This window comes from Bombus affinis, chromosome 4 (genome assembly GCF_024516045.1).
Source record: "Bombus affinis isolate iyBomAffi1 chromosome 4, iyBomAffi1.2, whole genome shotgun sequence".
NCBI classification, from domain to species: domain Eukaryota; kingdom Metazoa; phylum Arthropoda; class Insecta; order Hymenoptera; family Apidae; genus Bombus; species Bombus affinis.
In genome coordinates this window covers 7,201,899-7,226,127 of record NC_066347.1, presented here as the reverse complement: position 1 = coordinate 7,226,127, position 24,229 = coordinate 7,201,899, and the positions used below count along the sequence as shown (strand labels likewise).

Sequence of the window (24,229 nt, the reverse complement as noted above, 5' to 3'; positions counted from 1 at the left end):
GTAATCAGTCCGTTTTCCTCGTATGTTTTTTCCGACCAGACGGCCATAAATAACGCGTCTTGTCCTTCTTATTTTCATCCTCATCTTCGACATAAATCGGCGATGGACACAGATTTTCCACCTGCTATAAAACTCGTTCTTCCCTGCGGTGCAGCGTTCAAGCGACACAAAATAGAAGCCACTAAGGACACGTACGATTCTGTGCCACCTAAGGATCCATATTATTCAGACAAGAATCGAAAAAAGGAAAAAAGACGAGGATGCATCTTATCTGTCGTTTACCACCCATCGCGAGACTGGAACCTTCGTTCCTTCCCTCCCCGTTAGCCCAACTAGTCCACTTAGTGATCAATGTGTGCGTGAACGATCGTTTATTATCGTTTTATGTATGCAGGATGTTGTATGCAGTAGTGCCTTATTAACTGACCGCAAGGTGGAAATGAATTTCGTTAATTGATACAAGGCTTAAGACATGCAATACTTAAAAGCAAAAATTCTATGTGGACGTAAAAGACGATAAAGATATTGTAAGTGTTGAGTAAGTAAGTAAAGAGTTGAATGTTAGAACTTGGGACAAGCGAAATGGAAGAAATAGAAAATTAAGGAAATTATGAAAATGAAGAAAAGTAAATCTTTCAGCAAGTCGTTATCGGATAGAAAACTTAAAGCAAGAAATTACTAATTGGTCAATCAATTAACAGATAAGAATTTCTTTCTTTCAGCATTCCATACTAATACCGTTGTATTGACACATATCCTCATTTTCCAATGAAATATTTTCATGGCATTAAATCTTTTTTAGTCATTTGAAAGAATATTATGTACTATCAAATGATATCAAACTTTATATATTTGAACGCTGTACAAATACTTTCTGTATTTTCTATTATGACAAGTTAAGAAATATGTATAATTTTATGCAGCAAGTACAACATCCTCATCTTAATAAATACTGTACTTTTAGAATTAATTCTTATGTTAAAATTGACGATTTACTTTTTTAACAAATCCACGATACAATGCTCTGCTATACGAAGTCCCTTCTAAGAGATGGCAGGGATAGCTATGGTCAGCTGGCAAGGCAGAATTCCGGCCAGTTAGCAAGGCACTTACTATACACAGGCGCGCGCGCGCATTCACCGGTGATCGTTCGCTCACAGCGAGTAGATACGAAATAGCGGCCGCAGTCGCGAAGGCTCGCTGCTCACGGTGAGATCGTGGTACGTCGGGATCGTCAACGGAGAACGGCGTCGATCGTGATCGATCGATCGATCGTTGTCGGTGGTGAACGCGGCGATTCCCAACGTGACAAGAAGAACGAACGGAAAGACACGCCACACGTGAGAATACATCGTTCAGGATCAGAACACGAAAAAGACAGATAGATAGATAGATAGATAGAGAGAAAGAGAAAGCGAGAGAGAGAGTGAGAGAGAGAGAGAGAGAGAGAGACTGGTGATCTCGTTTTTTATCGATCGATTGCCCTCAAAGATTCGCAACATCGATCGATGGTCACATTCACAACGACCGATTCAGAGCGCGGGAAATAAAAGACCGCGTAAACTGCCGGTACGATCCTGCGCAATGACAACGTCTTATCCGCGCACAAACTATTAATATTTCTAACAAATTGCATGTATGAATTTGAAGAAAGTAAGTGGTAATTGGTTTGAATTTAATTGGAGACTGAGTGACATTGAGTGATCAAGTTTGATCGTTGATGTAATACATTATCAAAGTAAGGTTAAGCGGATGTTTGTCATTTGGTACGAGATAGAATAACTCAAAGTGCACGAGGAGTGTGTCTGAAAGAACCACAGTGGTGATTTAGTAGTGAGAAACGACGAGTCTCGTTGAAAGAAATGCTGATACGTTCTGTTGGTGGATCTATATAGTTGCGGCAAGATTGGAAGAGTAACTGCGAACAAAGAGAGATGGAGAATCCTTAAGACATCCAGGTGAGCCTATCAATTGCTCTTTTTTAAGTCTATGCAGGTGTTGCAGTTTTATCGATTTAACGTCAATATTTTGTAAGAGGAGACTTGACTGCTCGGTCGAAGTAATCGAAGTAAGTCGATGCGCGATAATATCGACGGATAAGGTCGAGACCAGGAACTTTTCTTGCATAATAATTTATCGATTACAATACATAATATGTATTAGTAGATTGACAGGTTAGTAATTATTGTAAACATCTTTTTTACAATCTAATCATTTTTCATTAAATAGAATAATGAATTTATAATTTGCCAACTTGACTTGTGAAATTTCATTTGCGTTATTACTAAACAATGTTAACGGTATGCAAGGATACTTATTAATAGTTGTAATTTGGAACGTGGCTTCTTTTGTTAGTAGTGTTAGTAGAATTGTGCAAGATGATCCTGATCATTATATAGAATATAGAATAATTATATAGAATATAGAATTCATGGAAATGTTTTTTATGAGACTGATTATTTTTTAACAGGTAGGTGGGAAATTTAATTACAGCTTCTTTGCTTTATGAGAATTCATTGTTATCGTCACATAAATAGTTTGGTCATCAGATACCCAGTCGCCTCTGCGGCGCCATGAATGAGAATTTGAGGGTTTCGTATCTTTTTATTTCATACTCATGTCCTGATCCATCTTTCGTGCACCTTGTTGCTTTTAGCATCGGGGTAAGGTCGGCTCTTGAAACGTATCCAATGTTCGGTCGTTTTCATGAAAATTCAATTGAGCAGTATCTTATTCAAATAAGGAAATGAAAGAAAGAAAGGGGACGAAGAAAAATATTCTGTATATGTAATATTGAATACGCTCAGTCGTGAGAATCAATGGTTGAAAAAACACGTGCTGCTTACAATGCATATTTTCAAACTCACTATGTATACAAAACGATATTTTATTTTGTTAGATATTCTGACGTATAGTTTTGAAAATGATCAAGATAAACAAAATTTATGATAATATCATTCCATATATCTTATGTAAAGTAAATCTGAATAGTTGAATAATGTTTTAAAGTTCTGATAGCACTTTCATATAATTATGTTTGTGATTCATACACATTCGCATAGATATTTTAACGATCTTTCTAGAAATCTTTTATAGCTTTTATTGATTTTCTCGATGTATTATTGACAGAGCAATTTATGTTAGTGAGCATATGATTTCTATTTAACGAAACAAAAACTTCACTATATATTTACATACATGTATAATTTAATTATTAGTTTAACTAAATTACGACACAAGCCAAAGATAATTATTAACATTGCTTACGCATCAAATACAACTACTTACACATATGCCAACCAAAACTTTAGAATCAATAAAGTATATAGTTCTCTATAATCAAATGTATCGCTGTTCTCCCGCCAACTTTCGTATTAATTCGTCAATTGCATCAAGTGCCAACTACTATTATAAACCTGCTGTCCTTCAATTAATTTAACTCTAGAAAATTGTTTAAACTAACCTAAAGTCATCAAGTTTCTTCTGAAAAAATCCCAACATCTCTTGCAAGCTGTAGTTAAAAATTTTCTAGTTATTAACTATCTACAAATATAGACATTACACGTTATAAATACAATAACATAACATTAACCTATATTTAGACACGCACGTATGTCTGTAATGATATAAAAATCACTTTCAACGAACACCAAACGATTTCTTCATACGTTTCGAGCTCATGGAACCGATCTGTCAGCCACTTGGTAAAGTAGGTCTCCATTCAGGAAGTGAACTTACCGTTGAAATGAAGGTGCACATGTATACACGAGCTGCACGTGAGTCTACTGTTCGAACATTGCGTATCGACTTACCTAATGCGTTATTTAACCTCTCGCTACGCTAAACGTTGGATTACATTCCGCGAGACCATCGGATTGCGTTCCGAAATTCTATCCGAATTGTTCGCGATGACCGATGCTCGAATGGCGAATCAATAGCTGTGGAATCGATTGCAAAAAGCTCGTCTATTAGGTTCGTTTTGATGCACCGTTAGCATTGACTAAAACCGTTAATCTGCGATGCGCGCGAACCTTGTCGTATTTAAAATAATAGCAGTAGCCTCGCTACGTTTCTTGATTCACTTTCGCTTTTCTCACTCAATCGTGTCGTCCTGTTAATGAAAAATTTCTTAAATTTGGAGAATGTATGAGATAACTGTTACCGATACTCGTGAATTTCTGCTCAATTTTATGTTGAAATTTTCCTTGAAATATCGCAAGACTTTTGATTGTTGAAACAAGAATGAGATTCAGATATGTGCATAAAGGGCTAATTCACGGGAACAATATAAGGAGGTGAGAACGTGATAGTCGATCAGGGTTGGATTTTTCAATAATCGTTTCATTATTACGTAGTACAGGGAAATTCTATTCATACGGAAATTTAATTTTTATTACTGTTGCAAATAAATATGAATTATGTATAGTATTTGAACGTTCTATGTGTATGTGTATGGCAGCGGAGAAAAAACCTAAAGCTTAATATTATGGAAAGCTTATTATAGAGAATTGTTTATTAATCTTACAATGTTTTCTTTTGTTTCGTATTTTTATATGTCTTTCTGTTTTATCTGCGATAATTAGAAAATTCTGAGAATTATTTCGTGTTTAATAGAGACAGTACGTTTCGAGTACAGTCGTTTGTGAAATTGTATACTATTATTCGAAAGAATGAGCCGCCAAATATCTAGGAATAATTAGCTACTAAGCTGAAGACCTCAGAGCCCACTGAAAGTTGTATTGCGACAACGTAGCCTTGGACTCGTTGTACTTAGGGGATTAACGGACTCATTCTCTGGCTGATTTCTATGTTTTCGTGCAATTGTAAAAGAATTTCGACGTTATGAATGACAACATTTAAACGTTAGAGATTTTTCTTTATAACAATATAATAATACTAATAATATAGTAATATATTATGCTACGTATATCAATGCTGCAAACTTCGCAACTTATTAATTAATAAAAATTATTAAATTATTTAAATGTAATGCTTATATATATGATTTTTGTCGAATAATGTTTCATATAGTAAGAACTCTCTCGTAGAATAGTGATTGCTAGAGTAATCATATCTGACAAGAATAATGTCTGGAAAGTTTGCAAGTAAGTCATTAATAATTTCGATTGCTTTCGATTTTCAAATAACAGTGGGGTACTTCGAACTCCGCTTGAGCACATGTGTTTAACACGTGCAAAAACAAGGCTTTTGATTTGAGCAGTAATATACAGATGTCTGGATTTACATGGAAGTTGCAAGGTAGATTAATAGCTCAACAGACTGTGCGAGTAAAATAGATCTTATGAAGAAAGGACAGGATGGGGATAAGCATTCCTTGGATGAAATTGAGCTTGAAATATAATGAAAAACGAGTGGAAATAAATCTTATGACTTATAGACAAATCTTACACTAATTTGCTCACAAAATATATGATAATTTTAACATTGAACGTTCAAAGATTTTTACATTTATCGGAATGAATCTGAATGTATAATAATTTAAGTTCAATTTTTTGTAATATCTCATTCAGTATCGTCTGATCGGAAGTTGCACGATATGTGAAATAATTTTGGAATAAAGGTCAAAATTTTCGAAATTGTACAAGGATATCTCTGCTGTTATTCGATAGGTGAATCGGATATGTTGGTCAAGGTAAATGTCCGCAAATCTTTAACTTCTAACTAAAATAATATTCCAAAGACGTATCATCTCTAGGTCATCGGATTTATAAATTAAATAATTTATAAATTTAAAAATACGGTTTCTCCAGGTCATTGATAATGATATAAATAAAATGATAGAATAAAATCCTAAATATGATATCTATTTGCGTACATTAAAATGAAAACAACTTTCCATTCGACGCTGAGAACTGAAATTCACGCGACAATTACCCAAATTCGTAACGCATCGAGCCAGAAGCAGTTGGTTTCGTAATCAATTATCACGATGAACTTTCATTGCCTTTATTATACTTTCTCCGTGGCAGTACAGCTCGATTAGGGGGGCACGCGCGTCATAATAGAAATTATTCCCTGTGTAAGTTGCTTAATAGACAGGATACGTTTACGGCGAGGTAACGATTTCGTTGACGGTGCTCGTTCGTGTATAAAACAGTATCTGCTATTCGTACGCATGGGTGTCGTGATAGTATATCCACCGTGTATACTTGTAGAAGAAAAATTAAACTAGAACAATGAGTCAGGAGTCCGCGAAACCGTATCAACGCGAATTGGTTACGCGAAATTGGCAAATGCGAATCTTCTCTTTTGCCAATTGCATTTTTTCGGAAGCTTCGATCGCTAAATCGCATTAACTACTGTTCCAGCGATTATGTAGAAATTGTGTAGAGATGATGATACTATCGGTGAATAGTAGTGATAGTACATGTGACTAGCGCTACTAAATCTGTTACCTGATTCGATACTGAAATAATGATCCATTTGTAAATAAAAATGCCATAAGATAAGAACGAAAGGAAATTCTGGTGTAACTCAAACTTTACGATCGTTACTGGTTTAATATTGGCTAGTTGTCAATAGAGGAAAATTAATTAAGATGAAGGATATGGAATTATTGACTATAGATTATAGATTCTAAAAATAAAGCAGAGAGATAAGGAGAACATAAAAGAACAATTTTCTAAAGCATACGATTTCAAGCTAATAGCAATATTTCACCATATGAAATTATATGTACTTTATTATCAATTTAAAGGATTTGTACATTACAAGAGATAAAAATTATTATCATTAACCAAGAATAGAACACGAATCCTGTTAGTGTTGATTTATATTTTTAGAGTATTTTCGCTGACTTATAAATTAAATTAAAATATGTGTATAGGTTTCAAGCATTTCTACCAATTTAACGCATTACATAAATCAACCTGCAATCACTCTAAATCTCTAGCATTTGCGTCACGTGTGCAGATAATAACACGTGTCTACCAAGAAAACCATAACGAAATTGAAAAGAATCGTGCAACTGTTCAACCTTATTTTAATTCTCTCCTAAAACAAAGTAACCTACAGTTTACTATGAATCAACCAGAGTATATAGTATACATGTATAACGAACCAACACTGACCGTCGAGCGTGAGTTCATTAGGTTCGACGCGTTATCCCAATCGATTCGTAGATCCGGCGATATGGAACAGCCGCAGGTGCAACAGAAACTATCAAAGAAAGAACGAGCTGTAAGGCTATAGAAAACTCGGACCACACGGTGTTCTCATTGCATTTATCACTGGCATCGCGACGCACTTTCACGCACATTCGTGTACCATACACTACCACATTCTTGCTATTGTACAATACAATACTGTGTGATACTCCTTATCGTCTATCAAACAGACATTTTTTTTGTTTCGACGAACGAATAATAAGATACTCGATGTTACTTTAAATCTCCCGTTCCTTTTTTTTCTTCTATTATACCATGCTGTTACATATTATTTTCAGTATTATCTGTTGTTACTTATTCTAACAATAAAAAGTGTTTAGTTGAAGAATTATTGCTAATTTTCTCGAAAAACATTCGTCAGCTTGAAATGATTAATATTTTCTGCGATGTTTCTATTCTTCCAACAGCAACAGTTCCTTTAGGAACCGTGTCAAATAATTGTTAAATAAACTTTATTTACGATAAACTCCGTTCCTTCTCGCACCTCATTCCAAATCCCATTGTAAACCCATGTGCGCGATGAAAATCCAATACTTAATTTAGAATATTGCGTTAGAATACCTGTTCTACGACTAAAAAGAAAAGCATTTCTAAGAAGATTTACAAACTGGGAGAAGCTATTTATAAATAGCTGATATACCATAAAGAGAATATCTAAAGATTCGTTTAAGATTATTATCGTAGACATTTGCATGGTAATGTATTCGTAGTATACACGCAAGTATCGATACATGCGGATGTGTAAGCTCGCAACAGATTAAAAGAAAAAGCGAGACAGAACGATTTATAACACGTGGTACGATTGCGGGTGACCGTCCTTATACCAGTTACCCAGATTTTCAACCAGGAACAAGCGGTCTCGGAATAGTACCGGCGAGCGCGACAGGATTTTGCAAGAAAAATACCAGGAGCTTGTACTTTCAAGTCGTGTTAGCCAGGTAAATCGACGACCTTACGCGCGTCATTGGCCGCGATCGATCGGTTCGTTCGTTATCCGTGAAATATTGATACGGTTATCTGTATCAACATATCGTGAAACCGTATAAATAGAAACTGATTGGATCGCATCAATAAAATCGATTGTTACGTTGTTGTATAGAATAATTGATGAGGCAACAGCGCGATTTAACAAGATGAGTGAATGTTCGTTAGGCTGGTCTGATAATGTTCATACTTTTGTGGCGTTAATGGTTTGTACTGATTGGATGTTAATTGATACGAGGCGCTTGTATGAATTACAATAGGCATTGATTCATTAATACTAATTGCTGTGGATTCGACGTTAATTGCTTCTGATTGCTGATAACACGCGATAGAGTATGATGTAAAGGAACGTGACAATTTGATACTGCGACTCGTAGATTACAGTCTTCGTACGAGAGTGATAGAATTAAGGAAGAAAATTCTTGTTCTCCTTGTGATTTTTGTCAAATTAGATAGGATTCTCATGGTTAGAGGAATTAGAAAATATCGGAGGGATTATTTGATCTTGTTTTATGATCATTGTCATTTTTGCTCGTAAATTTGATCGATAAAAGAATATCGTGTTTAAAAACTGTTATTTGCATATCTGAAATAACAATGTTCTCAAGTTATGTCATTTCTTAGGAAAAGAATTTAATCGTTTGAATTATTGGAAATCTTTGCGTTGGAAAGAATGATTGCTAAATCGTTCACCCATTCATCCAAATAATTAAAAAGCGTAAAAAGAGTTAACAAATCTTTTGTAATACAGCGTGGTTATAAAATTAGAAAATGTTGCTCGAATGAGCATAGGAACGAGATAAGAGACAATTTAGATGAATAAAGCGTGGCAGATATTATTCATAAATAATCGTAAGACGTACAATATAAATTGTTTTGAAGAAATAAGGAGGAATTATGCGTGTGCAGGAATTTAGTTGAGAATATTTTTCGCGGTTCGAGGATTTCCGCTCTGCTTCGTCAACTGTTACGTGGTAACAAATCAAGTATAAACCGCGAAATTGTTGCTCAACGCTAAAATGACTCGAGGTTAATGTCTCAAAGCCATTCACACCACTCACAGAGCTCAAGAAAGCATTGTAATCATTATTTCCTCCGCGCTCGACGATTATCCTCTACGAGTATTCTCTAGTGAAGCAACAATGCAACGCGTATCTTTTGGCAAACTCGTTAGACTCGTTGAATGTGCCAACCGCGAGTTACATTCACGTTATTCTCCAAAATTATCTCCTCTCTTTCCCACCATTTTCCTCTGTTTTTATTCTCTGCCTTTTATCCTTTTACATTCGAAATTCATTAGGAAGAATATAGCTGTAATTTATTTAAAGAATAATTTGATCGAACCAACCTTCCAATATCTTAAAACAATTCTTTGTTTTTTTTTTACAATCGTGTCTGCGATAATACGTTTCTATAATATATAACGCAACATGTGTTCTCATTTACCTGTTTTCGCAATCATGATAATATATACTCGTACAATATACATAATACATACATATAAGAAAAGCGTTGCAACAAGTCTTGTGAAAATTAGCTGCAACCTCTGTTATTGAATCGAAGGTATAAATATGCTCTCCTTTCAATCGCTTTAAAATGCTATCAATCGATATTAGTGTTACGTGGACTTGCTCCTGTAATAATTCTCCGAGAGAATTCAATATCATAACATGATAGGGAATTACATATTTCAATTTTTCAATTTCCCCAATTTTCAAACTTCTCAATCTTCAAGCTCTTAAATTTTCAAGTTCTCAATTTTCCAACTTTCGTTTCGTCTCGCGTTTACTTACTTTTATCCGTTACTTTACTTATGGTCGTCAAAGGATCAATCAAATGCTGAACATAAGATTACCAAAACCATTCAAACATCAATAATCGATATCGTCCGGATTGCATCAGCAGGATCGCAACGAACCTTAATAATCCTCGCGTTTACACAATGTTCCTTGAACAACGCTGAAGTAACCGCTCGGAAGACTAACGGCCGCCTGCAAGACCGTACGAAAGCGGTTTCCTCCGAAACGTTGGGCTCTGAAAGTCTGTATTCAGCCGTTGCAAAATCGCTCGTGTATTCCCGATGGAAACGTGACCACTGACGCGATTGGCTTCTCATGCGGCACTAGATCTTCGCTTCTTCCAACGCTGTTCCTTTGGAAGAGATCCATGGCGCAAGATGATCGTAAGCGTCGTCATGCAAATGTCACGGGATGTGTTGTGAAGTGGACAGAAGAGAATTGCACGTGCAACCTCGCACGAACAATTTTCTTCTTTTTATCCTTTTTCCGAATAATAACCACGATCGAACACAATGACATCGTAGAATAGCTGCCGTAAACGGTTGAAATTACACGAAAGACTGTAAAGGAAATTGACGACGCGGAGATGCGCGTTTAAAGTTGGCCCAAGGTTGACGAGAACTACCTTTTTTATTGAAATATTTTAGCAGGTATAAATAGCGATGTCTCATTTCGCTATTCAAAGTCTTACTTACTAATGCGTTCTTTATCTTTTTTTCCACTCGTGAAAAATGTCGACGATTTCTGCTTTTTTGCTTTTGTAGGAAGATTGGCAAATCGAGATGTCTATTTTAATATTTAAATTTTTCGAATGTATTGCTTTAATAATATTAACCTTTTCTTAATGTCACTAATTTTTATACATGCTAAGTTGCTTTCTGAATTCTTATTACTTACTCTTATTTACTCTTGTGAAAAATAGCGAAGAAACTTCGTTGATCTTTCCTAAGCAATCGCGTTAATACGATATGAACTAAGGGTCTGCAGATGGAGGAGGAGATTGCTTTTTCTTCGTTGTGAGATTCGAAACGGTGGAGTATGCTAAAGTGTATGGATGCATGCAAGTATTCGCGGGAACGAGGTGCTCTTATACTCCACGGTTCTAAAGATACGCTTAAAATGTCTCCGTAAATGCCAGGTTGATTCCCGAAGATGTAAAAGGTATACGAATATTCTTCTTTCGCCTGTCGTTCAGTAATGACAATGCAAAGAATAATAAGCGAGACTGCACCGTCAACCTGCAAAAATCTCCTCTTGCTTCGACTTTCGAGATAAGAGCGAGGAAGATGATTTATAAATTAAGGATACAGTTCAAGACGTAGAAAACACGTCAAAAAGTATTAATATGCAAATAAAATATAAAATTCGTTAAAACTGACGTTCCAAAAAAATACATACGATGACTACGACAAGCCACGTCCTTGTATTTGTTATAGCATCTACGTAGTAATTAATCAAATACGGATATATTAAATCTTCTGCTATTTAATAGTATAATTTCATATGATTATAAAAACTTGATGCTATGAAAATGAAATTTCAATGATAAAAAAGCTCTTCGTTGAAAAATAGGTGTTTACGGCGATACCTTCCGTAGCCGGTGTAATTGCAGTAAAGTACGAGGGAATTTCGTCGCATATCCGGAATCTCGAGCTGTTTAACAATGGCGATATGCGTTTCGATGGTACAACAAGGGATATCGCGTAAAGTCGCTGACGGATATCATGGATACCATGGACTCGTTATCAATCAGTTGTATAAACGGTGGCATGTTCAATATTGACGTATGTGTAATTCCTGCGAGCGTGGCGCGTCGTAAACACAAATTGTTAGGATGCTAGCTAATGGATCATGGCTCGTTGGCGACGGATGACACCGGATTCACAGTATTGATTGTCGTGATACGACAACATGGAGGTGCGAAGTCGTTTATCATGGAACATTTAACAAATAATTTAATTGTAAAATAACGATATTGCTGCAAAGTGTATGTTTGTTTATTCGAGGACATATCATTGGTAAACGTACGTTTTATTACAGAATGCTATGTGAAAGCGAGACTTGCGTATACGAATGAAAACAGATCGGAAAAACAGAAATATTCGTGTCGCTGAAAATATCATAAAACGTTCGAAAAAGATCGCGTTCTTTTTAAATTTTCCTTTAAATAGGCCGATCGTGCTCTAGAATTTCTCGATTAAATTTCGATAGATATAGAATCATAGTTATAGCAGAGATATAGATATAGTTTGTTTTAAATTTTAGAAAAGAAGTTGCAAGAAAAATGTGGAATACGAAAGAAGCGAGGCTTTCCAAATAACTTACGTTTTATGCAATTTTTTACTTCTATTCGTAAAAGAATTAACAAAGCTTTGAAAATCTTTGGAACGCCGTGTAAATATAATCGACCTGATCGCACATTAATATTTAATGTTCGTTAAGGATTCCAATCGATTAGGGATGTGTCGAATAGGGATTTTCGAAACGTCTATGAACGAGGTTACGAAGGTTCAGATGCAAGTGTCGCAAGTCACAAACATGAGTAATTTAATAAGCGAACTGCTCCAGTTATCATTATAATAGCGAGCGATTAACGTGGTCGTGTTGCCGAGCTCGAAACACAGACCGCTGTTTGCAGACAGATTTCCTGGCTGTAAAATATCTATAATTTGTCTTGTCGCCAGATAAAAGGAACATTTGCTTTTCGAGACCGCGTTTGTCTCGCAATTAATTTACATATATACGGTACGTGGGTCGAGTGAATGACCTCGACCGCGTTATCCACCAAATTCTCTTATTCGGCTCCCAATTGAAAATGTTGCGTAAATATCGAGGTCTTATTAATGTTGAACGAACTAATAATAGAATGTTTGATTAGTACATTTGTTATTTAACGTATCGAGGTTGGATAAAAAGTAGAGAGTGGAAACGATGTCACGATATCTACAATTAACATACTTCGTGGATCACCGATGACCCATGGTTATCGGTTGCGAAACTTTCATTAGATAAAGACAAATATTTTCTTGCCGGCTCTTTGATTACTATAATTTAGTGCAATTAGATGTTCTTTTATACTTGACAAGCGCGCTTTGGCACCGAAAAGTAAGTAATTCAAGTTATTTTGTTCGGAGATAACGCGAACATAAACCTTAAGTGAATACTAAGATTCTAATACAGGTTTTCCTTATCTGTATCTTTCAAAGATGTGGAGATCTCAATTGTTTTCCATATAAAGAATATTTAAAAAGTTATACAATAATAAAATCAAAAGCTATTGGCAATTATTATCATTAGCAATTTGTGTCAAGGATAAGTTGTGCAATTCTCACGATTATTTAAGGTCGAAGGTCGTAATTCATTTACGAAGATATAATTTGCAGATATAATTATTATAGCAAGCAAATGTACGCTTTGTGATAAAAAGTACGAGTTGCTGACACAAAGTGCTGCACGCAAATGACTTCGTTTTAGATATACGTGTTTCCCCTTTACGGCGTCATATTTCACGTGGCTTCGTGCTGTGATTTTTCCTCGGTCTCTTTGCGTATGTTTTGTAATAAAAAGGGAAACATTGTATTCTATCAGCCTGGATTCGAGAAACCAATTTAAATGTTCCGTGAAACTATGTACAAATGATAAACAAAGTAATTCATTGATTGATTCTATTTCTGATATATTTTTCCGTATTTCTTCCTTGGTTCGATATTTGTTATTGCGATTATTTAACGTGTTGTCAATTTATTCTTAATAATATATCAAAATAGATATTCCAATATTTAATTCTTTATTTTTAGAAAAGTAGGAAGTAGAAATTTCCTTCCGTATTAACGTAAGAAACTAGTTTCAAGTATATACTTAAATTTAGAATTTATCAGTTCTTAATAAAACAATAAATTCAAGCAACGCAGAAGTAATATTATACGTTGCAGATTCTGCGACATGTTATCGGAAATTTTAGTCAACGATGCTTCTTGAGCTCATTCGTCAGATATCATAGAGCTTAAGCGATTAAAAGGATGACGTGTATCTCATATACAATTATATATCATTAAATATGCATATTACTATGCATTGGAAATCGTATGCGCATATAACCTTTAACTTCCTTTCTTTCTGCTTCACATTTGACATTTGAATGTTAATTTTATGACATAATTAATTATTAACTAATATTAAAACATGCAACTATAGTAATTTTAATGAACTTAAATTCTCAACAAGCATATGTCTCTTCTTCTTTGATTTAACATCTCAAACGCTTTTGTCTCTATTTAATGGATCATTCATCTCAGTTCCTTGCAATTAGATTATACACGTTTATGTATTTATGCAAAATTTATAAGCGAAAATAATAGGCATAATAGTTATTATGATGTTCAGTGAATCGAAACGAAAGTTTTCAAGTTTACTATAAAATTGATCGTACAATGGTTTAACAGTATGGTCTCCATAAAATTATACTATCTTGAATAAAAATTCTATGGAACTGCATAATATGCCTTGACTTCAAAGAAAAGATACAAATAAAATTAATACGTTTATCATCATACTATCAGCGCAAAGAGATATTGCATTTCTTCGTATTCGTAAAAACATAAAATCGCATAAACACACACACACACAGTTTATTTATAATATACCTATACTTATTATATAACCATGATATAACAATATACGATCAACCTTCTGACTTTAATAAAAAAAACTGGAATGATAGAAAGATACATTCAAGCGAACAATTAGGGACGACACTACAGGATCGCTGGTTCGATGGAATTAGTGCAACAAGTGTGCAGTGGCAACAAGTGTGGCGGTGATTGGAACGGCAACGTCGGCGGCTCGCGTTATCTTTGGCTGTCTTGCAACAAGTATTCAGTCAGTGACCCATAACAATTAGTTTCATGGTGGAAGGGATAGTCTCTACGATGTAGAGGGGAATGTCGATTAACGGAAGTGGAATAAACTTGGGTGATCCGGTAGGGTAAGTCCAGCTGGACTTCTTGACCCTCGTATAATTCGCACACCAACGATGGACATCGAGCCTCTCGCTTTGATTACGTTTGTATTTAAGAAGTTTATTGGAGAAAGAGATCTCGTTTTCTCGTTTCAATAGACCTCGACCTTTTTCAACAAAATATTTATCATATTATACAATCGTTGCTGGTGTTGTTCGTAATTATATCACGGAAGAATTGTACTCGATCGAAACGTTTTCCAACATTGTTAATAGTTAACGATTGATATTAATTATTAAGAAAAGAAGGTTCCGCGTGTTAGCGAATAAATGTCGAGTAAAAACGATTGAATGTAATACAATAACATTGTAACACGAGAGAAACAAGGCAAAAGTGTAATCATATAAAGATTGAGTAGATATTGTAACATCCCAGGAACCATCAACGTAACGACATAATAATAGAACGATATTATATTCAACAACATAATGATGCCAACATAACGATATACAAGAATAATACTGCAATATAACAGCATCCATATTAATAAACTCTACCAATGTAATGCAACGATCAGCAAAAAGTATCATTCTCATGTACAACACGATCGATACATGTAACGATACATTTAACTCGTACGCACAAATCCTACCAACGACACGACAAAATTGTATCCCAGGCACGGACGCAATTTATTGAATCATCCGTCAAACGAATTACCCAGCCGTTGTCAGAGACAGAATACAAGTAAGATCCCTATGCACTTGTGCATTGAAATCATGAATTTGTAATACGACATTCGCAAAAGTTTTCACACAGGGTTCGTTCGTACATGCGTGCATGAAAAAGATCGATCGAACGATCGACAAATAGAAGTAGATCGGTAACGGTGTATGTAAAAATTTATGCAGTTCTTTCATAGGTTTGTCACGTTGCACAATGGTTAATGAATGAAATTTAGTAGCTCAATGGTCTAGAAAGGATGATTTATTGGTTTATAGACTCCATAGATCTATTTTCCAATGAATTTAAGTGGCTCAACTGGCGATATTGTTCTAAAATTGTTAAAGCAGCTTCAAATTTATTTGATTAGATATTGCCGCTACGTTTTTACATTAAATATTGTTAGTTTTAGAAAATTATTACTTTTTTTGTTACTAACATTTGTTATGAACTTATCGTGACTATTGTACATAAATATAGACTAAAGTGATTCATTTTCTATTCTTATTCATTTTTAATATATCAAAATTTATTAGTAGACAAATTCTTAATTATTCCAGTTAAGTAATAGTACGAGCTACTTAATTTATTTTAATGCGCGCTGTCTATGTACAGTAGCAGACGAAAGTTTGAGAATTGTCATATATATTACCGATACTAAATAATCAACAATTCGAAGTTATCCTTGCAATTAAATATATGCTCATACTCTATCTACGAACGACCACGAGACTTTTAAAACGTAGACGATGCTTGAGAGGATAGCAAACAATTCGATCCTGTATTTGCTGCGGACATTAGTTTAAGACGAACATTCAAACACAATGGTAAATTGATATTTAAAATGAAATCTGTGCTATAAATAATCTGAACGTTTGTGTAACAACCATTTAGAATCTTCATGATTTTCGTTTCAAAGGACATGGTTTCAAAGGACTGTCCCGGAATAATCCAATATTCAGCCAGAAACTGTGTCAGAATAAAAGTGATAAAAGTCAGAAACTGTGAATTGCCTTCGCCGAAGAACAAGACTGTAGAGAACAAGTGCAACAGTATAACTGGACAATACAAGTTTTAGGAAAAGTATTATTTTCCGATGAATCGAAGTTTAATAGCGTATAATAGAATGAAATTCGATAACGAACAATTTCTTATTTGCTTATTTATTATGTACAACGCATTGGTTATTTATTCATTGTTTATTATCTATAATATAGCGCGATAATCTACCAGGAAGGTAGTCGTCTTAATTTCATGTCCGGTAATGTCCATGTCACTGTAGGTAAACGAGACTCTTTAACGAATGTCCCAATGCAGGTAATTGAAAAGGACAGAGCCCTCACATCTGTATGCGGAATAGACAATTAAACCACGTTATACCTCGCAAGAATCGCCAGCGGCGTGTTCTATCAGCGTACATCGCATTTGCGAAATCAATGGCAAGTTTAAGTAATAATGCGAGAAATTAAATTTTTAACGAATATCGAGTGCGATCGATCGATGATCAGGTAAATTCGATACACTTGAAATACACGTGCAGCCGGCACGCGTCGCTGAGTAATGGCGCGAACGCGTGCGTAATCATTTATGCATTTCAGGCGTATTAGTAACGTTAAGTGCGTTACCGTTAACCAATGGAACAGTCGCCGAGGAAGAAAATTGATCGCGACCAGGTTGGACGGGACCACGGATTCTATTTACGAATTGCGTGTCTCCCTTTCTAAATCCGTCATACGATAGCAATGCTGGGAATGAAGGGAACACGTCATTTTCATCTGCACCCGTGTTACCGAGGGACGTGATTGATGTGTTCGCCGAAGTGAAAGACAAGGGGCATTGTTGTAAGATGGATCAAAGTATCTTTACAGAGAGTGAAGGATTAGATGATACGAGTCGAAGTATGTCTCAGGTCCGATACACGGAGTCTATACGTCGAATCTAGGCTAATGCGGATATTTATTCAAATTTATATTTTTATTAATGTCATTAGAAATATAGAGTTTAGATGAAAAACTTCTACTTGTGAAAGTTTTACGTGTTTATAGAAAATGCTCTATTTTGCTTGTCGTGTGCATTTTGTGTACTTGTGCATCTTGAAAATTTCTCATAAATATCATGCTTTATGGGAGATGCCATGATCTTTTGTGCATACCGTGTATTTCTACGTCATCGAATTTTAATATCGTAGAAAGTACATTTTTGATAGCAGTTACTGATTTGATAAAAAGCACTAAGGAAAAAGCTGGAAATTGCCTGTATAACTATGCGTTTTTACGAGTCTGGGAAGTGACAACCTTGACTGTAAGGAATTCTTGGTACGCTGCTTGGAATTCGTGAGACATAACAGAGTTCTCATAATAGAGTTCTTGTAGGTTTGATATATTGTACAGGGTGGACCACACAGGGAAGAGTTATAACCTGATATAATTCCGAGAACTTTTGGTGATCCCATGAAATCTTCGATTATTCATGCTTTAACACTATGAGTCACATCGAAGTTAGTGTTCGAAGAATAGGAAGTCATTTGTATGAGATGCCGCGTGTTTGAAGTTATCTACCTCTGCGCGTTTGAAGTTTTCAGGGTTGTCTGTGCCAGAAACCATGAGTTCAATAACTTTGACTCCACGAACTTAAGGCTATTTATAACAAATTTAATCATAAAGATTAGTCACAGGAATCTCGTCTATTGTTTAGTTTCTTAGTGTTCTCATTATAATTTGCTTCTGAAGAAATATCGTAGATGATTGTGCTTTAATCTGACAACTAAGAATTAACGATTCTAAGGAATGAATAATTTAATATCAACATGAAGTTACCAGTAATAAGATAAATAATAATAGAAGATAAATAATATAATAAAAACGAGTTCTAAAAAAATTCGAATAATTTCTGAATTACACGTTAGATCGACTTAACGTATAAAAAAAGGTGATCTGGAAAATTATTTCAAGTCGCGATAATTCACTTTCAGTGCTTTATCGTCAATCGCTTTATTTCCCCAAAGTAGGGAAAAGTTTGACGATTCGGATCGAACCTGTTAGATGAAATCCAGTTTCAACGACGTGTTCTCGTTTCTTTCATTCAGACGTACCATTTTAGGAGTAGACATTGAGAACCGTATTTGACACGAAGTTGATAGACCAGCAAATAACAGTCACATCGTTTAAAGTGCACGTGCATCGTGATTCACGAGCGCTATAATTGTGACAATCATTTATTATACTTCTCTCTTTCCCTTTCTCTAAACTCTTTGTCTTTTAGAGAACGCAAGTCGCGTCTATAAGCCTTGAGACGTGCGTACGAATTGCGAATTCAGCTAACTAGCACCGATTTAGCTAAATCACGGGAATCGATTTGTTATGCTCGTAAATTAATGTACGGTGATGAAAGTGGGTACGGGAAAGTCGATAATTATGCGGAGTCCATAATGTAACGAATAATTTACATGTTTGCGGAGTCGCTAGGAAGGTATGCTGCTGATTTCTGTAGAACTTCTGCAAAATTTAGCAATTTCGTGTATATCTTTATGCTGAACTTAATGAGAAATTTTAGGAGAAAGTTCCACTTATTTAAAAATCTTTTATAATTTTGGTGAGCAGCCACATACAGCGGTATACGAATAAAAATTTCTCAGCAAACATAGATATCTAAACACAAGAACAACTATCTATCTTCTGAATCACATAGTGTATTACACTTGGCAAACTCTTCGCAGAAAATATCGCCTCTTTCCACGGTACAAAACACACTATTCTTCCTTCCATCATCCACACGATGATATCAATCTCGATTTCTATACACATTCCACAATCTCGACGTAGAGGAAGCGAAACCATTACAGCATAAACTCTCTGCAACCTAAGTAATTCTCCCATCTAATAACTTTTTATATCTGAACTGAACTAATATTACGCTACTACTACTAATTAATATCGCAAGCACGACAGTGCTCCTGCATAAAATAAAGGTAGAGATCAAAGAAAGATCTTTGAAGTTGGATATCGAAAATACGTAACGATCGTATTGTATAACACATGAGAGTCAAGGTAGTCGAAGGTGGTTATCGGCGTTACTAAATTATTAACAACGTTTAAAATAAGACAGATTTCACGAACTGAAGTATTTTCAACAATACGAATGATTTGGATAATATTGCGAGAGAAAAAATGCACAAATACTACGTAATAATTTATGAAAATTAAACATCGTCGTGTAGTATATTTCAATCTATCGCGATATAGGAAAAAGTATATAAAATTCGTGTTAGACGATGGTCGGTGAAAAAGACGTCTCACCCGAGAATAATTCGTCTGTGGCACCGCTTCCGGTGTCTAATTCATTGCGCAAAGACTCCTTTCGTGGTCCCAGCGACCACACGACCACGCTACTTAAGTAATTCCTCCCCATTTGCCTCTACGTCACGTAGATCTCTCGCTTCTTGTACCAACGACAACTGAATCGCAGCGCCCGCGAGCGCTCGATTGTTCTTTCAATCGTGATTTTTTTTCATGACGCGGCTGCTCATCGCGTTATTGACGCGCGCGCGCGCACGGAAACGCATCGAATTTTGTAACGAAGGCTTCCTCTTCGACGATATTCCTCTTGGACACTGTTGTATCCTCAAAGCATCGTTTCTCCAACAAGGAAAGGCGAAAGGTACGTGCTTCGAGCGATTCGAGCGATCGGCATTGCGGTTAGGTGCTGTTTCGAATCGATGACAGTCGACACGTTCATCGTAGTTGCTGTGACGTAAACGTTAGGATTGATCTTTAAAAAAAGTTTCGATATCCTGATTTCTTTTATTTTTACTTATTTTTATTTTTATTTTGAAAAATCGCTTTTCCAGAAGTGGTGTTTTAAAAAGCATCATAAATACACGTCGGAAGACCATATTTGAGATAGGTGAAAAGTTTTAGAACGTAGAAAGCTCGTAATTTTTTCATGACTAGCACGACAGCATCTCTGACTCGAGTTTGACAATGTTACCAGATAATATGAAATCATTCGTTGATTCTTGGTACTTTTTTTTTATTTTCTGTAACAAAATTGTATAAGAGATAAATATCTTCCATAAGTTTCTTTCATTCGATCGACTCGAACTTTCGACTTTCTAACGAATCGGCTGATTCATTGCATGCAGTAGTCTTTAAATAACTCCTTAAATGTCATTTAATTAACATCATAAAATTCATCGATAGATAGGTAACAACGTTTTATAAAATAAATTATTCGCAAATGAACGGTTACGTGCGTATCCTCTGTGTCTTTTGTTCAACGTTTCATTATTCCCCCACCGAAACTGCAATTTCTAATGTCTCGTGTGCCATCGAACGCACATTAATTCCAAGCGATTCCTAAGGAATAAAATACGGCGACACGCACGTGACTTACACACCCGCGAAATTACGAAATGTAGCTTTCAGAAGACCACGACGTCGTTCATCTCGCTTTATGTCTGCCCCGTACGATCGTTCGATGCATAACACTTATTACACAACGTTTGGTATAAGTATGCCTCTCTTGGAGCAGCATCGCAAGAATGAGCGTGCAGGGACATCCGATGGTGTTTACGATCGTTTAATTCCACGAGACTTTCTAACGTTACGCTCGAACGAAAGTAAATATTTCTCGCGCGCCAATAGTCGAACCGGAATTACTTTCCTATCTTAAATAGTTTGGAACAATAGTTCAAAACCTAACACCGTTACATCTGTGACTAGGCAAAGTTGTTTATGATAAATCGATAAATTTCCCTTTCGCTATCCTTGAAACCCAATAAAGGAGAATGTCAATTAGGTTAGTGCACAATGCGTGCACCGTGCGAACTTCACCTGTTTAGTATGTCCGTGAACTTCTAATCATGGTGACAAACCACTTTCTTGCGCTTAATGGAGAATGGCGAAAGTGGAACCTGTTCCACTTCCGTTTCACTAATTTGGGAGCATCGACGTCCTCGACTGGGCGGATGCGCGCTGCATAATGTTCCATTGTACCATTCACGCTGGCCTTACGGCTGTTGAAAGCTGTATTTATACGCTCCTGTAGGCGTTAATTTTGCTTAATCGTATACTTTGCTGGAAATAATTAGAGTATTGCGTGTATCGACGATTAAATCGCCATGTATTACGTTGTTTAGTATACGAAGATTATAGGTGAAAAGTAAGACACGTAGATTACGGATTTTTATGTATTTATAGGAAATTGGAAAGCGCAAGATTTCACAAAATGCACATACGCTGTATGAAAAAATATATCAAATATCCAAGACATAGCGCTTTCTGTAATACTCGATAGGTTAAACAATTTTCGACCGAGGTTTTATTTTTTTAATTATATCAAAACTATGAATTTATATAAAAATCTGCAGTCCAACGATATCTCATATTTCTGATTTTTTATAGAAGAACAATTTTAAGATTTAATTCAACAATTTATTGTCGATCGATTCTACACCAAAACTATCTTCCTGTTTGATCTCGGCGTTGTTTTATGATTTCTCATACTGTAGAAACAATTTCTAACGTTCATAACTTTCAGTAAGGAAAAATCCCGATTTCTATTCAGTTTCTCTATTTCAAACGCTAGATCTTCTTCGTATCGACATATTGATCGTCAACGTCGAAAAGCAGTGCACTTTCACGCGGCTCGCCGTATTAAATATTAAAATGATAAAGGATGAGGTCACCTTGAGGTGCCGACAGTTCTACGCGATGAACCCTTTGTTGTAATCTTATGAATATGTATGGCAACTTTTGTTTGCAACACAGCTACTGTGAATCTAGGTATGTGGAACGATCTTCCTTTCCAGATAAATCGACAAATAGTTTCCTATTATGTAAGTCTATAACGCGTAGGCGTGGATGTTCTTTTATCAAGGAAGGATGCTTAGAATGTAATAGCTGACCAATCTTTTGATTACAGCTAGTAATAGTTTCCTTGAGAAGGATACTTTTAGGTAGATGCTTGTTACACATTTTGATAAAAGTTTTCAGTGGAAAGGGACTGAAAGTTTTAGTTTCTTTCGATGTCACGAATATACTTTGGATCATTATGTAAAAGATGTTAAGAGATATATGGATTTCGTAAAATAAAAGATTCACGTCGATTTTAGGATGGTTCTTATTAGTAGTAGTTAGTATTTATTATTAGTAGTAGAACAGATTGAGATTGATGAAATCATTGTGAACAATATCAGTGCAAAACGTTGAACGATTGTGAATATTTATTGTCTTCTTCATTCTGATATATGTCATCATAATTACAGAAGAAATATCTAATTTCACATCTGTTTTTAGCATACAATAATTGACACGTAAGAAGTTGCTACAAGCATCTCATATAAAATTACATAATTCTGTCAATATTAACGAAGAACGAACAATAATTGCAATATCGTATAGTAAATAAAAAAAATTCAAAAATGCAAGTACACAGTCTAGATATATCGTGTGGAAGATTTCAATTCTACTTTCACTCTCATCTCGCAGTACCCGATTGTTAAGGCCTGTATTCATTCTGCTGTAACATTCTGTTACAGAATGCACTCGTAACACAATAAATAATCATCGACGATAAATCGTGAACATTATGCTTCGTATTATTTTAATCCCAACGTTAGAATGAAGATGCAAGCGACCCTACTTCGTGACATTAATTCTATGAAATCTGAGCAACGTAGTAACAAAAATGCAGCACAGTAGTTAATTAATAATTAATAGATGATTTTACGAGCTCTGGATCCCATAGATCCTGTGAGATCCACAGAGTAACTTTCGGCACTGAAATGATAAATATCGATTTCGCATAGCCTAAATTATACACCTTGTGTGTTGTATAATTTCTTGTACACTTACTTAACAGTCGTTACATAATGCTTATGAATGTACTCTTTTATTTCTTAGACGATTTAATATTAGATATAGATTTAATAAACTTTTTTCTTATTTACAATACAATATTGAAATTATTGTTCGTTCTTCGTTAAAATTGACAGAATTATGTAATTCTATATGAGATACCTGTAGCAACTTCTTACGTGCCAATTATTGTATGCTAAAAACAGATGTGAAATTAGATATTTCTTCTGCAAAAATGTTAGAAACTATATTATTTCTCAACGGTGGTTTAATTACTTCACGTGTCTCCATAGTAATTTCACTTTGAGATTATGACAGATTCTAAGGTAAAATTGTAATCTTAATTCTGCAAATAACTCCAATAGATGAATTAGCAAAGAGGGTGTTATACTGCTATAACATAGTAACAATATTAATTTCGTGAATGACATTCTATGACTTTCCGCGTTCTAGCGATATCATAAATGCCAGAGATTTATTTTATCACGAGACAAATGTAACATTATAGCATAACACGTTTCAAGAAACGTTATACTCCAGGAATTACGCTTTTAAACCAGAGAAGTTCTTATGCATTTCCGTTTCTTCGTCATTATGACTATGCTCTTGAGAGAAACAATCACGTTTTACCGTATTAATTGATGCTCCAATACGGTACTTGGTTTGAAACGTTCTTCCTTTGAACTCATTTCCATTATTCATTTATTCAATACACACGTTTT

At 35.2% G+C, this 24,229-nt stretch overlaps 1 protein-coding gene and 1 long non-coding RNA gene across 3 annotated transcripts in view; one reads left to right on the top strand and one right to left on the bottom strand.

Moving 5' to 3' along the window:
- The first annotated feature begins 1,157 nt into the window (after positions 1-1,157).
- LOC126915848 (torso-like protein) overlaps positions 1,158-24,229 on the top strand; it is a 34,527-nt gene continuing 11,455 nt past the window's right edge. The window contains exons 1-2 of one of the 2 annotated variants that reach the window (XM_050720958.1): positions 1,158-1,340; positions 1,896-1,958. The gene's annotated coding sequence lies outside the window, so the exon portion shown is untranslated. Of the gene's footprint in view, positions 1,341-1,895; positions 1,959-13,023; positions 13,076-24,229 lie in introns of those variants that run through there. The other variant, XM_050720960.1, reaches the window with a different exon arrangement.
- Positions 9,519-10,332, bottom strand: LOC126915872 (uncharacterized). The gene is made up of 2 exons (XR_007710373.1): positions 10,090-10,332; positions 9,519-10,010 (listed from the first exon to the last, which is right to left on the bottom strand). It is a non-coding gene; the product is annotated as an uncharacterized LOC126915872 (long non-coding RNA).